Genomic DNA, 13,424 nt, shown 5'->3' on the forward strand with positions numbered 1-13,424 from the left:
ATTCCCTAGCAACTAGGCAACCCCCACATGTACTCAGGCTGGCTAGCAGCCATAAATCATGCAGCTGCATCAACAAAAACTAAATCTCCGAGCAGTTGCAAATACTCGGAGACCAAACGAGCGTGCTCGGGAAAACCCAAGCAACGAGTACACTCGCTTATCACTAAGTACCAGCAAAGCCTATGAGATTTCAGAAATCTCATGCACACAGATTGGTGTTTTCTTAACAGTATTTTGTGCTTTGCATGTTTTTTTGGACATAGAGCATGTCACTTCTTTCAGTGTTTTTCACCCTCTTACTTGAATGAGTGTTGAAAAAAACGCACCAAAAATGCAGGTTTCGTGCTTTCCTGTGTTTTTTCGTGCCAAAAATTATTCTATGGAATAGAACTTTTTTTTCCAACGTTAAAGTTTATCAGCACTCACCAGAGAAGAATCTAGCATACGAAAACCGCCGCAAAAAACACACACAAAGAACAGAGCAAAAACGCAAAAAACGCAAGAAAAAACAAGAAAAAGGCTGAAAAAAAAACGCCTAGTGTGAACTTCCTATAAATGAAAAGACTTTAAATCTTCCTATCTGTGGCAATAAATAAAGTTCTGTTCACACTGGTGTCAAAGATTCAGGCTTTAATGAAGCCACTGCTGCTATGAAGGAATTAAACAGATTTGAATTTACTGTACGTACCTCTTTCAGTCAAATTAGATTTTTTTAAATGTGCTATTATCTTTTAAAATACTGTGAAAACTTGATAAAATTCCCTTTTTTAACAGGACTTTAGTTTATTGTTTTCCAAAACTGAAAACCCTCTTTTTGTTGATTTTTAGTAGCTGCTTGGATTTTAAGGCCTACTTATAAAATAATATGCAATTACATGCTATCCATCGTATTAGATTTTCAATAATATATCTAAAGAATGTCATAAATCCTTGAATCGCTGGTATTTTTTCATGCAATATATCATTACTTACCATATCTATTTCTTCAATCAACGTTACTTGTCGGAGTCAGATAAGATAAAAAGCAAAAGCTCTAACATACCTCAGTAGCATGTTCAAATTTGGTAACTGCTTACCTGCAAAATCATGGAGGAGATCTTTCATCAAATGGCCCACAATTGCATATGCTACTACAATAACTACAAGTGCTGCCATCAATAAGTAAATGACATATTTTGGCAACTGGATAGCATCCAATGCTGGTGGCTTATAGTCTTGATACAGTGGTTCTTCTGTTTCTTCTTCCATAGAGTATTGTGTCATTAGTTGCCCTTCCTTATGTGGAATCCTCACTGCTTCAAAATGTTGTCACTCTAATTCCAAGTTTTGTCCATTATTCGTTCCTTTGAGGTTCCATCCAGACATTCTTCTCTGTTCAGGGTGGTACACAATATCTCATTTCCTAAGTAACTGCTTTATTTAACTTACATTATTATTCTTCCAGTTGCCAGATGGTATTTTAAATGTTTGACACATCCTACATGTCTAGATTCTGATGCCAAGCTGTTCCTGCAAATCATAAGATATGTTAGAAGTTAACTCTTAAAATCTAAGCAGAAGTTTATTTTCAATATGTTGCATCTATCAACCTCATACCATCCATATTTCTTTTCTTCAGTGACTTTTAACAACCAAGACTTGTGAGCATATGATCCTATGACATAGCTAGTGCTCTCAATGCATACATTAAGGTATTAAAGCATAAGCTTTTCCTCAAAGGAAACCCTGCACAGGAAAGCTCTTACTTGAGTAAGTATGTAAATATACTGATTTATAACATTTAATAACATGAGGACGCGGTCGATTTTAAACTTTACTGAGTAACAAGCAAAACATATAACACTTGACAGGTAAATTGTAAATAAAGATATAACATGTCGCATGATAAAAACTTAAGTACTTGCCTGTTCTAGTGTTGCCTTTACAGACACAGTCAAGCAGTTAGGAAACATTGGTAGGATCTGAGAGGATTGTTAATCATATAAGAGGATCAGGACAGAAAGAAAAGGAGATTGTTAAAGGTGACGTTGGACGCCAGGTGAACTTTTCTAGCTGCACAGTCTTGGGACAAGGTTTAATGGAAAAGTCAATCTCTAATATAGACATAAAAGTTGTGATTCTTTAACATATTAGCAGTAGAGTTGAGCAACCTTGACCTTTTTATAGTCGAGCCGGGTGTCGCGAAACCCGACTATCTCAAAAGTCGGGTCGAGTGAAATCGGCCGATTATGACGTAAAGTCGGGATCGACCGAAACACGAAACCCAATGCAAGTCAATGGGGCAGCATAGTCGGCAGTGAGTGGGGGCCAGGAAAACACCTAGAGTGCCCATTTTAATGTCAAAACCATCCATTCTTCTTAATGAAGCTTGTCAAGCGTAATTTACCTTATAATAATTGGAAGGCATTTGAAATTGGGGGTCATTTGGCTAAAGTTGTGGTGGGTAGGGCTGGTTCAAGTAATTAGTGGGCCCAGGAAATCTGGACCACGTCACGGCAGTGGAGCAGGGAGAGGTAAGTATTTCAACTTTGCAAGTGCTGTGAACCTGAGCAAGCAGGGGGGGCCCACTCGTTGGCATTGGCACTGGCACAGGGCCCCTCAAAGTACAGCGGTGTGTTTGCACGGCGGGGGCGCCTCCCACTGGCAGCAACACTTTTGCGTACCATGAGAGGCCCTGTGCCAGTGACGTCGCCAACTAGTATTCCTCCCCCCACCTGATGAAGGAACCTGCACTTTCATCTGCACCTTCCTGTTTGTCCCCGTGTAAGGTGGTATGGTATGCGGGAAGGGGGACCTGACTTTCAGCAGGGTCACAATCTTGCAGTGTAGCGTGCACGGGAAATGTTGCGTTATGGGTCAATGTACCAGCAGACTCATCTATCACTGGCTGGGCAATGGGCAGGATGAGGAGGAAACACAGATATAGGCCCAAAGAATAAAGTGGGCTAAGTGCAGTTCAAAATTGGTAACACAGGACTAATCAGGGGGCATTGCAGTGGAGGACAACTGGAATGAGAGGCTGACACAGAGAGTAGGCCCAAATCTGTAAGTAGTCGAAATGCAGTTCAAAATTGGCAACAGTAGTAAACAGGCGGCACAGCTTTGTTCAGTGGAGGAGAACAGCAAGGAGTGGCAGACACCGATAGTAGGCCCCAACCCAACTAGTAGGCCAAATGCAGTCTAACATTAACAACTACTTAACGAGCGCCTGAAAACGGAATTTCAGGACAGGAAACCAGGAGAACTGCAAGGAGCGGCAGACACCGATAGTAGGCCCCAAACCAACTAGTACGCCAAATGCAGTTGTTCCGTTTAACCACAATTTAATGAGAGCCTGAAGATAGAAGTTCAGGAAAGGCAACCTGGAGAACACCTTGGAGTGGAACACACCATCTCTCTACACCCCATACCCAATTTGTAGGTCTAATGCAGCGTAGTTTCCAACAACTACTAAACGAGAGCATGATGATCGAAGCATTGGCGAGGAAACCTGGGGAACACCTTGGAGTGGAACACACCATCTCTCTACACCCCATACCCAATTTGTAGGCCTAATGCAGCGTAGTTTCCAACAACTACTGAACGAGAGAATGATGATCGAAGCATTGGCGAGGAAACCTGGGGAACACCTTGGAGTGGAACACACCATCTCTCTACAGTGGAACACACCATCTCTCTACACCCCATACCCAATTTGTAGGCCTAATGCAGCGTAGTTTCCAACAACTACTAAACGAGAGCCGGAAGATCGAAGCTCAGGAAAGGCAACCTGGAGAACACCTTGGAGTGGAACACACGATCTCTCTACACCCCATACCCAATTTGTAGGCCCAATGCAGCGTAGTTTCCAACAACTACTAAACGAGAGCCGGAAGATCGAAGCAATGGAGAGGAAACCTGGGGAACACCTTGGAGTGTAACACACCATCTCTCTACACCCCATACCCAATTTGTAGGCCTAATGCAGCGTAGTTTCCAACAACTACTAAACGAGAGCCGGAAGATCGAAGCAATGGAGAGGAAACCTGGGGAACACCTTGGAGTGTAACACACCATCTCTCTACACCCCATACCCAATTTGTTAGGCCTAATGCAGCGTAGTTTCCAACAACTACTAAACGAGAGCCGGAAGATCGAAGCAATGGAGAGGAAACCTGGGGAACACCTTGGAGTGTAACACACCATCTTTCTACACCCCATACCCAATTTGTAGGCCTAATGCAGCGTAGTTTCCAACAACTACTAAACGAGAGCCGGAAGATCGAAGCAATGGAGAGGAAACCTGGGGAACACCTTGGAGTGTAACACACCATCTCTCTACACCCCATACCCAATTTGTAGGCCTAATGCAGCGTAGTTTCCAACAACTACTAAACGAGAGCCGGAAGATTGAAGCAATGGAGAGGAAACCTGGGGAACACCTTGGAGTGTAACACACCATCTCTCTACACCCCATACCCAATTTGTAGGCCTAATGCAGCGTAGTTTCCAACAACTACTAAACGAGAGCATGAAGATCGAAGCAATGGAGAGGAAACCTGGGGAACACCTTGGAGTGGAACACACCATCTCTCTACACCCCATACCCAATTTGTAGGCCTAATGCAGCGTAGTTTCCAACAACTACTAAACGAGAGCCGGAAGATCGAAGCTCAGGAAAGGCAACCTGGAGAACACCTTGGAGTGGAACACACCATCTCTCTACACCCCATACCCAATTTGTAGGCCCAATGCAGCGTAGTTTCCAACAACTACTAAACGAGAGCCGGAAGATCGAAGCAATGGAGAGGAAACCTGGGGAACACCTTGGAGTGTAACACACCATCTCTCTACACCCCATACCCAATTTGTAGGCCTAATGCAGCGTAGTTTCCAACAACTACTAAACGAGAGCCGGAAGATCGAAGCAATGGAGAGGAAACCTGGGGAACACCTTGGAGTGTAACACACCATCTCTCTACACCCCATACCCAATTTGTAGGCCTAATGCAGCGTAGTTTCCAACAACTACTAAACGAGAGCATGAAGATCGAAGCAATGGAGAGGAAACCTGGGGAACACCTTGGAGTGGAACACACCATCTCTCTACACCCCATACCCAATTTGTAGGCCTAATGCAGCGTAGTTTCCAACAACTACTAAACGAGAGCATGATGATCGAAGCATTGGCGAGGAAACCTGGGGAACACCTTGGAGTGGAACACACCATCTCTCTACAGTGGAACACACCATCTCTCTACACCCCATACCCAATTTGTAGGCCTAATGCAGCGTAGTTTCCAACAACTACTAAACGAGAGCCGGAAGATCGAAGCTCAGGAAAGGCAACCTGGGGAACACCTTGGAGTGGAACACACCATCTCTCTACACCCCATACCCAATTTGTAGGCCCAATGCAGCGTAGTTTCCAACAACTACTAAACGAGAGCCGGAAGATCGAAGCTCAGGAAAGGCAACCTGGGGAACACCTTGGAGTGTAACAAACCCTCTCTCTACACCACGGAAGGGCTGATTCTTAGGAAGGAAGGCTGTCGGAAAGAAGCAGGGCACGTCCGAGGGTGATTATATTCTTATTAGGTATATACTCACCCTCGGACGCGCCCTGCTTCTTTATTTGTAATGAATGTTTATTTGCAATGTGGTTTTGACTTACTCTATTTTTTTGGTATATAATGATTTTATTATTTTCATTGTTTTGCATCTTCTTGGCAATAATATAAAGAAGACGCGACAGGACAACACTCGGTGGATGCCATATCTGTGTTTAAAATTGAAAAAACCTTTCAGTTAACTACTTGCAGGATAAAGTTATTGTAGCTGGTGGCCATTTTTAGTACTGTACCAGATTTTTGTTGTATGTGTTTGTTTTTAATGTTAAAATGTCTGCATTTGATATCTCTCCAGTATTTTCTTTTTTATAAGCAAAATACTTATTTTTATATTTTCTGATGTTGGTTCCAGGGGTACACGGGCAGCAGTGGTGTGGTCAGTGGAGGCCTAGTGGAAGGAGTGACCGCAGACAGGCATCGAAGGCCTAAAATAATAACACATGGCTGTAGGCAATTTTAAATTGGTTCCAGGGGTACACGGGCAGCAGTGGTGTGGTCAGTGGAGGCCTAGTGGAAGGAGTGACCGCAGACAGGCATCGAAGGCCTAAAATAATAACACATGGCTGTAGGCAATTTTAAATTGGTTCCAGGGGTACACGGGCAGCAGTGGTGTGGTCAGTGGAGGCCTAGTGGAAGGAGTGACCGCAGACAGGCATCGAAGGCCTAAAATAATAACACATGGCTGTAGGCAATTTTAAATTGGTTCCAGGGGTACACGGGCAGCAGTGGTGTGGTCAGTGGAGGCCTAGTGGAAGGAGTGACCGCAGACAGGCATCGAAGGCCTAAAATAATAACACATGGCTGTAGGCAATTTTAAATTGGTTACAGGGGTACACGGGCAGCAGTGGTGTGGTCAGTGGAGGCCTAGTGGAAGGAGTCACCGCAGACAGGCATCGAAGGCCTAAAATAATAACACATGGCTGTAGGCAATTTTAAATTGGTTCCAGGGGTACACGGGCAGCAGTGGTGTGGTCAGTGGAGGCCTAGTGGAAGGAGTGACCGCAGACAGGCATCGAAGGCCTAAAATAATAACACATGGCTGTAGGCAATTATAAATTGGTTCCAGGGGTACACGGGCAGCAGTGGTGTGGTCAGTGGAGGCCTAGTGGAAGGAGTGACCGCAGACAGGCATCGAAGGCCTAAAATAATAACACATGGCTGTAGGCAATTTTAAATTGGTTCCAGGGGTACACGGGCAGCAGTGGCCTGGTCAGTGTAGTAGTAGTAGAAAGAACGGACCGCAGACAGGCATCGAAGGCCTAAAATAAAAAAATTGGGCATGCTGTAGGCAATTTTAAATTGGTTCCAGGGGTACACGGGCAGCAGTGGTGTGGTCAGTGGAGGCATATTGTAAGGAGTGACCGCAGACAGGCATCGAAGGCCTAAAATAATAACACATGGCTGTAGGCAATTTTAAATTGGTTCCAGGGGTACACGGGCAGCAGTGGTGTGGTCAGTGGAGGCCTCCTGGAAGGAGTCACCGCAGACAGGCATCGAAGGCCTAAAATAATAACACATGGCTGTAGGCAATTTTAAATTGGTTACAGGGGTACACGGGCAGCAGTGGTGTGGTCAGTGGAGGCCTAGTGGAAGGAGTCACCGCAGACAGGCATCGAAGGCCTAAAATAATAACACATGGCTGTAGGCAATTTTAAATTGGTTCCAGTGGTACACGGGCAGCAGTGGTGTGGTCAGTGGAGGCCTACTGGAAGGAGTCACCGCAGACAGGCATCGAAGGCCTAAAATAATAACACATGGCTGTAGGCAATTTTAAATTGGTTCCAGGGGTACACGGGCAGCAGTGGTGTGGTCAGTGGAGGCCTAGTGGAAGGAGTGACCGCAGACAGGCATCGAAGGCCTAAAATAATAACACATGGCTGTAGGCAATTTTAAATTGGTTACAGGGGTACACGGGCAGCAGTGGTGTGGTCAGTGGAGGCCTAGTGGAAGGAGTCACTGCAGACAGGCATCGAAGGCCTAAAATAATAACACATGGCTGTAGGCAATTTTAAATTGGTTCCAGGGGTACACGGGCAGCAGTGGTGTGGTCAGTGGAGGCCTACTGGAAGGAGTCACCGCAGACAGGCATCGAAGGCCTAAAATAATAACACATGGCTGTAGGCAATTTTAAATTGGTTCCAGGGGTACACGGGCAGCAGTGGTGTGGTCAGTGGAGGCCTACTGGAAGGAGTCACCGCAGACAGGCATCGAAGGCCTAAAATAATAACACATGGCTGTAGGCAATTTTAAATTGGTTACAGGGGTACACGGGCAGCAGTGGTGTGGTCAGTGGAGGCCTAGTGGAAGGAGTCACCGCAGACAGGCATCGAAGGCCTAAAATAATAACACATGGCTGTAGGCAATTTTAAATTGGTTCCAGGGGTACACGGGCAGCAGTGGTGTGGTCAGTGGAGGCCTACTGGAAGGAGTCACCGCAGACAGGCATCGAAGGCCTAAAATAATAACACATGGCTGTAGGCAATTTTAAATTGGTTCCAGGGGTACACGGGCAGCAGTGGTGTGGTCAGTGGAGGCCTAGTGGAAGGAGTGACCGCAGACAGGCATCGAAGGCCTAAAATAATAACACATGGCTGTAGGCAATTTTAAATTGGTTACAGGGGTACACGGGCAGCAGTGGTGTGGTCAGTGGAGGCCTAGTGGAAGGAGTGACCGCAGACAGGCATCGAAGGCCTAAAATAATAACACATGGCTGTAGGCAATTTTAAATTGGTTCCAGGGGTACACGGGCAGCAGTGGTGTGGTCAGTGGAGGCCTACTGGAAGGAGTCACCGCAGACAGGCATCGAAGGCCTAAAATAATAACACATGGCTGTAGGTAATTTTAAATTGGTTACAGGGGTACACGGGCAGCAGTGGTGTGGTCAGTGGAGGCCTAGTGGAAGGAGTGACCGCAGACAGGCATCGAAGGCCTAAAATAATAACACATGGCTGTAGGCAATTTTAAATTGGTTCCAGGGGTACACGGGCAGCAGTGGTGTGGTCAGTGGAGGCCTAGTGGAAGGAGTGACCGCAGACAGGCATCGAAGGCCTAAAATAATAACACATGGCTGTAGGCAATTTTAAATTGGTTACAGGGGTACACGGGCAGCAGTGGTGTGGTCAGTGGAGGCCTAGTGGAAGGAGTCACCGCAGACAGGCATCGAATGCCTAAAATAATAACACATGGCTGTAGGCAATTTTAAATTGGTTACAGGGGTACACGGGCAGCAGTGGTGTGGTCAGTGGAGGCCTAGTGGAAGGAGTGACCACAGACAGGCATCGAAGGCCTAACATAACAAAAATGTCAATACAATGGTATTGTCAGTGGCAGGCATTGAAAGATGTCAGCGCATAGACTAAACATTGGTGGAGCTGTGAGATAATTTAGCAAGTGGTAGAGCACTGTTTGAGCTGGGGTGGGGGGAAACTGTCTTGTGGCCGGCGGTACAGGCCCAGGGCCCCTCATATTACAACGGTGTGTCTGACGTTGGGTGTGCACCACCACCGCCAGAGACACTTTATTGTACTAGGAGGGACCCAGTGGCAGTGCCGTCGACCAAAAGCGGGCTCACCCACCTCTTCAGACAAACTGCACTCTCACGGGTGCTGTCGCCAAGTGTCGATACCACGGCCCCGTGTGGGGAGTTTGGCCATTTAGTGAGGTGTAAACATGTCGTATGCTGGACAATCAGGTGCAGAAAATTACGAGATTGGAAAAGGCATTCAGAATAGTCCACAGGCAAGACCTTTTCATAGGAAAGCTAGGTGTCAGCCGGGCAAGGTGGGGCAAAAGATTTCGAAATCCAGTTGTGGTTCATTTTAATGAAGGTTAGGTCATCTACATTTTGGGTAGCCAGACAAGTCCTTTTTTCTGTTAGTATTGAACCTGCAGCACTGAATACTCTTTCTGATAGGACACTAGCTGCCGGGCAAGCAAGCTCCTGCAACGCATATTCTGCCAATTCTGGCCAGGTGTCTAATTTTGATGCCCAGTAATCAAATGGGAATGACGGTTGAGAGAGAACATCGATAAGGGATGAAAAATAGTTTGTAACCATACTGGACAAATGTTGTCTCCTGTCACTTTGAATTGATGCTGCAGCACCTGTTCTGTCTGCGGTCATAGCAAAATCACTCCACAACCTGGTCAGAAAACCCCTCTGGCCAACGCCACTTCTGATTTCTGCCCCTCTAACTCCTCTGGTCTGCTGGCCCCTGCAGCTCGTGTGAGAACGATCACGGGCGCTGTGTGCAGGGAATGCCAGAAGCAAACGGTCAACAAGAGTTGATTGTTTGGTTGCTAATATTAGTTCCAAGTTCTCATGTGGCATTATATTTTGCAATTTGCCTTTATAGCGAGGATCAAGGAGGCAGGCCAACCAGTAATCGTCATCATTCATCATTTTAGTTATGCGTGTGTCCCTTTTGAGGATACGTAAGGCATAATCCGCCATGTGGGCCAAAGTTCCAGTTCTCAAATCTGCGGTTGTGCTTGGTTGAGGGGCAGTTTCAGGCAAATCCACGTCACTTGTGTCCCTCAAAAAACCAGAACCCGGCCTTGCCGCGCCACCAATTTCCAGTGGCCCCGGAAAAGCTTCCTCATTAAAAATATAATCATCCCCATCATCCTCCTCGTCCTCCTCCTCCTCTTCGCCCGCTACCTCGTCCTGTACACTGCCCTGGCCAGACAATGGCTGACTGTCATCAAGGCTTTCCTCTTCCTCAGCTGCAGACGCCTGATCCTTTATGTGCGTCAAACTTTGCATCAGCAGACGCATTAGGGGGATGCTCATGCTTATTATGGCATTGTCTGCACTAACCAGCCGTGTGCATTCCTCAAAACACTGAAGGACTTGACACATGTCTTGAATCTTCGACCACTGCACACCTGACAACTCCATGTCTGCCATCCTACTGCCTGCCCGTGTATGTGTATCCTCCCACAAAAACATAACAGCCCGCCTCTGTTCACACAGTCTCTGAAGCATGTGCAGTGTTGAGTTCCACCTTGTTGCAACGTCTATGATTAGGCGATGCTGGGGAAGGTTCAAAGAACGCTGATAGGTCTGCATACGGCTGGAGTGTACGGGCGAACGGCGGATATGTGAGCAAAGTCCACGCACTTTGAGGAGCAGGTCGGATAACCCCGGATAACTTTTCAGGAAGCACTGCACCACCAGGTTTAAGGTGTGAGCCAGGCAAGGAATGTGTTTCAGTTGGGAAAGGGAGATGGCAGCCATGAAATTCCTTCCGTTATCACTCACTACCTTGCCTGCCTCAAGATCTACAGTGCCCAGCCACGACTGCGTTTCTTTCTGCAAGAACTCGGACAGAACTTCAGCGGTGTGTCTGTTGTCGCCCAAACACTTCATAGCCAATACAGCCTGCTGACGTTTGCCAGTAGCTGCCCCATAATGGGAGACCTGGTGTGCAACAGTGGCAGCTGCGGATGGAGTGGTTGTGCGACTGCGGTCTGTGGACGAGCTCTCGCTTCTGCAGGAGGACGAAGAGGAGGAGGAGGGGGTGAGAACGGCTACAGCCAATTGTTTCCTAGACCGTGGGCTAGGCAGAACTGTCCCAAACTTGCTGTCCCCTGTGGACCCTGCATCCACCACATTTACCCAGTGTGCCGTGATGGACACGTAACGTCCCTGGCCATGCCTACTGGTCCATGCATCTGTTGTCAGGTGCACCTTTGTGCTCACAGATTGCCTGAGTGCATGGACGATGCGCTCTTTAACATGCTGGTGGAGGGCTGGGATGGCTTTTCTGGAAAAAAAGTGTCGACTGGGTAGCTCGTAGCGTGGTACAGCGTAGTCCATCAGGGCTTTGAAAGCTTTGCTTTCAACTAACCGGTAGGGCATCATCTCTAACGAGATTAGTCTAGCTATGTGTGCGTTCAAACCCTGTGTACGCGGATGCGAGGCTAAGTACTTCCTTTTTCTAACCATAGTCTCATGTAGGGTGAGCTGGACTGGAGAGCTGGAGATCGTGGAACTAGCGGGGGTGCCGGTGGACATGGCAGACTGAGAGACGGTGGGAGATGGTATTGTTGCCACCGGTGCCCTAGATGCAGTGTTTCCTACTACGAAACTGGTGATTCCCTGACCCTGACTGCTTTGGCCTGGCAAAGAAACCTGCACAGATACTGCAGGTGGTGCAGAAAATGGTGGCCCTACACTGCCGGAAGGGATGTTGCATTGCTGACTAGCTTCATTGGCCGAGGGTGCTACAACCTTAAGGTACGTTTGGTAGTTAGTCCAGGCTTGCAAATGCATGGTGGTTAAATGTCTATGCATGCAACTTGTATTGAGACTTTTCAGATTCTGTCCTCTGCTTAAGGTAGTTGAACATTTTTGACAGATGACTTTGCGCTGATCAATTGGATGTTGTTTAAAAAAATGCCAGACTGCACTCTTTCTAGCATCGGATACCTTTTCAGGCATTGCAGACTGAGCTTTAACCGGATGGCCACGCTGTCCTCCAACAGGTTTTGGCTTTGCCACGCGTTTTGGGCAAGATACGGGCCCGGCAGATGGAACCTGTTGTGATGTTGATGCCTGCTGCGGCCCCTCCTCCTCCACTTCAGAACTGCTGCCGCCTGCACCCTGTTCCCCCAATGGCTGCCAATCGGGGTCAAGAACTGGGTCATCTATTACCTCTTCTTGTAGCTCGTGTGCAACTTCGTCTGTGTCACCGTGTCGGTCGGTGGTATAGCGTTCGTGATGGGGCAACATAGTCTCATCAGGGTCTGATTCTTGATCAGCACCCTGCGAGGGCAATGTTGTGGTCTGAGTCAAAGGACCAGCATAGTAGTCTGGCTGTGGCTGTGCATCAGTGCACTCCATGTCAGATTCAACTTGTAATGGGCATGGACTGTTAACTGCTTCACTTTCTAAGCCAGGGACGGTATGTGTAAAGAGCTCCATGGAGTAACCCGTTGTGTCGCCTGCTGCATTCTTCTCTGTTGTTGTTTTTGCTGAAGAGGACAAGGAAGCGACTTGTCCCTGACCGTGAACATCCACTAACGACGCGCTGCTTTGACATTTACCAGTTTCACGAGAGGAGGCAAAAGAGCTAGAGGCTGAGTCAGCAAGATAAGCCAAAACTTGCTCTTGCTGCTCCGGCTTTAAAAGCGGTTTTCCTACTCCCAAAAATGGAGCGTTCGAGGCCTTGTGTAGCCAGACGACGAACCTGGCTCCACAGCTCCAGACTTAGGTGCAATATTTTTTTTCCCACGACCAGCTGATGCTCCACCACTACCACTACCCTCATTACCAGCTGACAATGAACGCCCCCGGCCACGACCTCTTCCACCATACTTCCTCATTGTTTTAAAAACGTAAACAAACTAACGGTATTTGTTGCTGTCACACAAATTACACGGTGAGCTATAACTTCAGTATGATTTAGCTACCCCTTTACAGGTGAGTGAGACCACAACGAAAATCAGGCACAATGTTACACACTCTGTTGTTGGTGGCAACAAATGAGAGAGATGCCACACACGCAGGACTGTCACTGAAGCACAAATGTAAATATTAATCTCCCACTGATTTGATTTTTTTTTTTTTTTAAGGGAGACTTTAGGAAAAAAAAATAATAGAATAAAATGATTTTTTCAGGAAGAATTTAGAAACCAAATAAAATAAAATGATTTTTTCAGGGAGAATTTAGAAAACAAATAAAACAAAAAAAGGCTTTCTATGGCCCACTGAGTGAGAGATGACGCACACAGGAGTCAGGAGTGGTACACAAGCCCAGAGGCCAATATTTATCTCCCACTGATTGATGTAGTGATTTTTTCAGGTAGATT

General features: G+C 46.8%; 1 protein-coding gene across 1 annotated transcript in view; it reads right to left on the reverse strand.

Moving 5' to 3' along the window:
* Positions 1-13,424, reverse strand: part of SMIM24 (small integral membrane protein 24) — a 235,993-nt gene that overhangs the window by 196,370 nt on the left and 26,199 nt on the right. Inside the window, exon 2 of the mRNA XM_069741840.1 lies at positions 1,077-1,509. The gene's annotated coding sequence lies outside the window, so the exon portion shown is untranslated. The remainder of the gene's footprint in view (positions 1-1,076; positions 1,510-13,424) is intronic.

The sequence above is a fragment of the Ranitomeya imitator genome, chromosome 1, assembly GCF_032444005.1.
Source record: "Ranitomeya imitator isolate aRanImi1 chromosome 1, aRanImi1.pri, whole genome shotgun sequence".
Classification (NCBI taxonomy): Eukaryota; Metazoa; Chordata; class Amphibia; order Anura; family Dendrobatidae; genus Ranitomeya; species Ranitomeya imitator.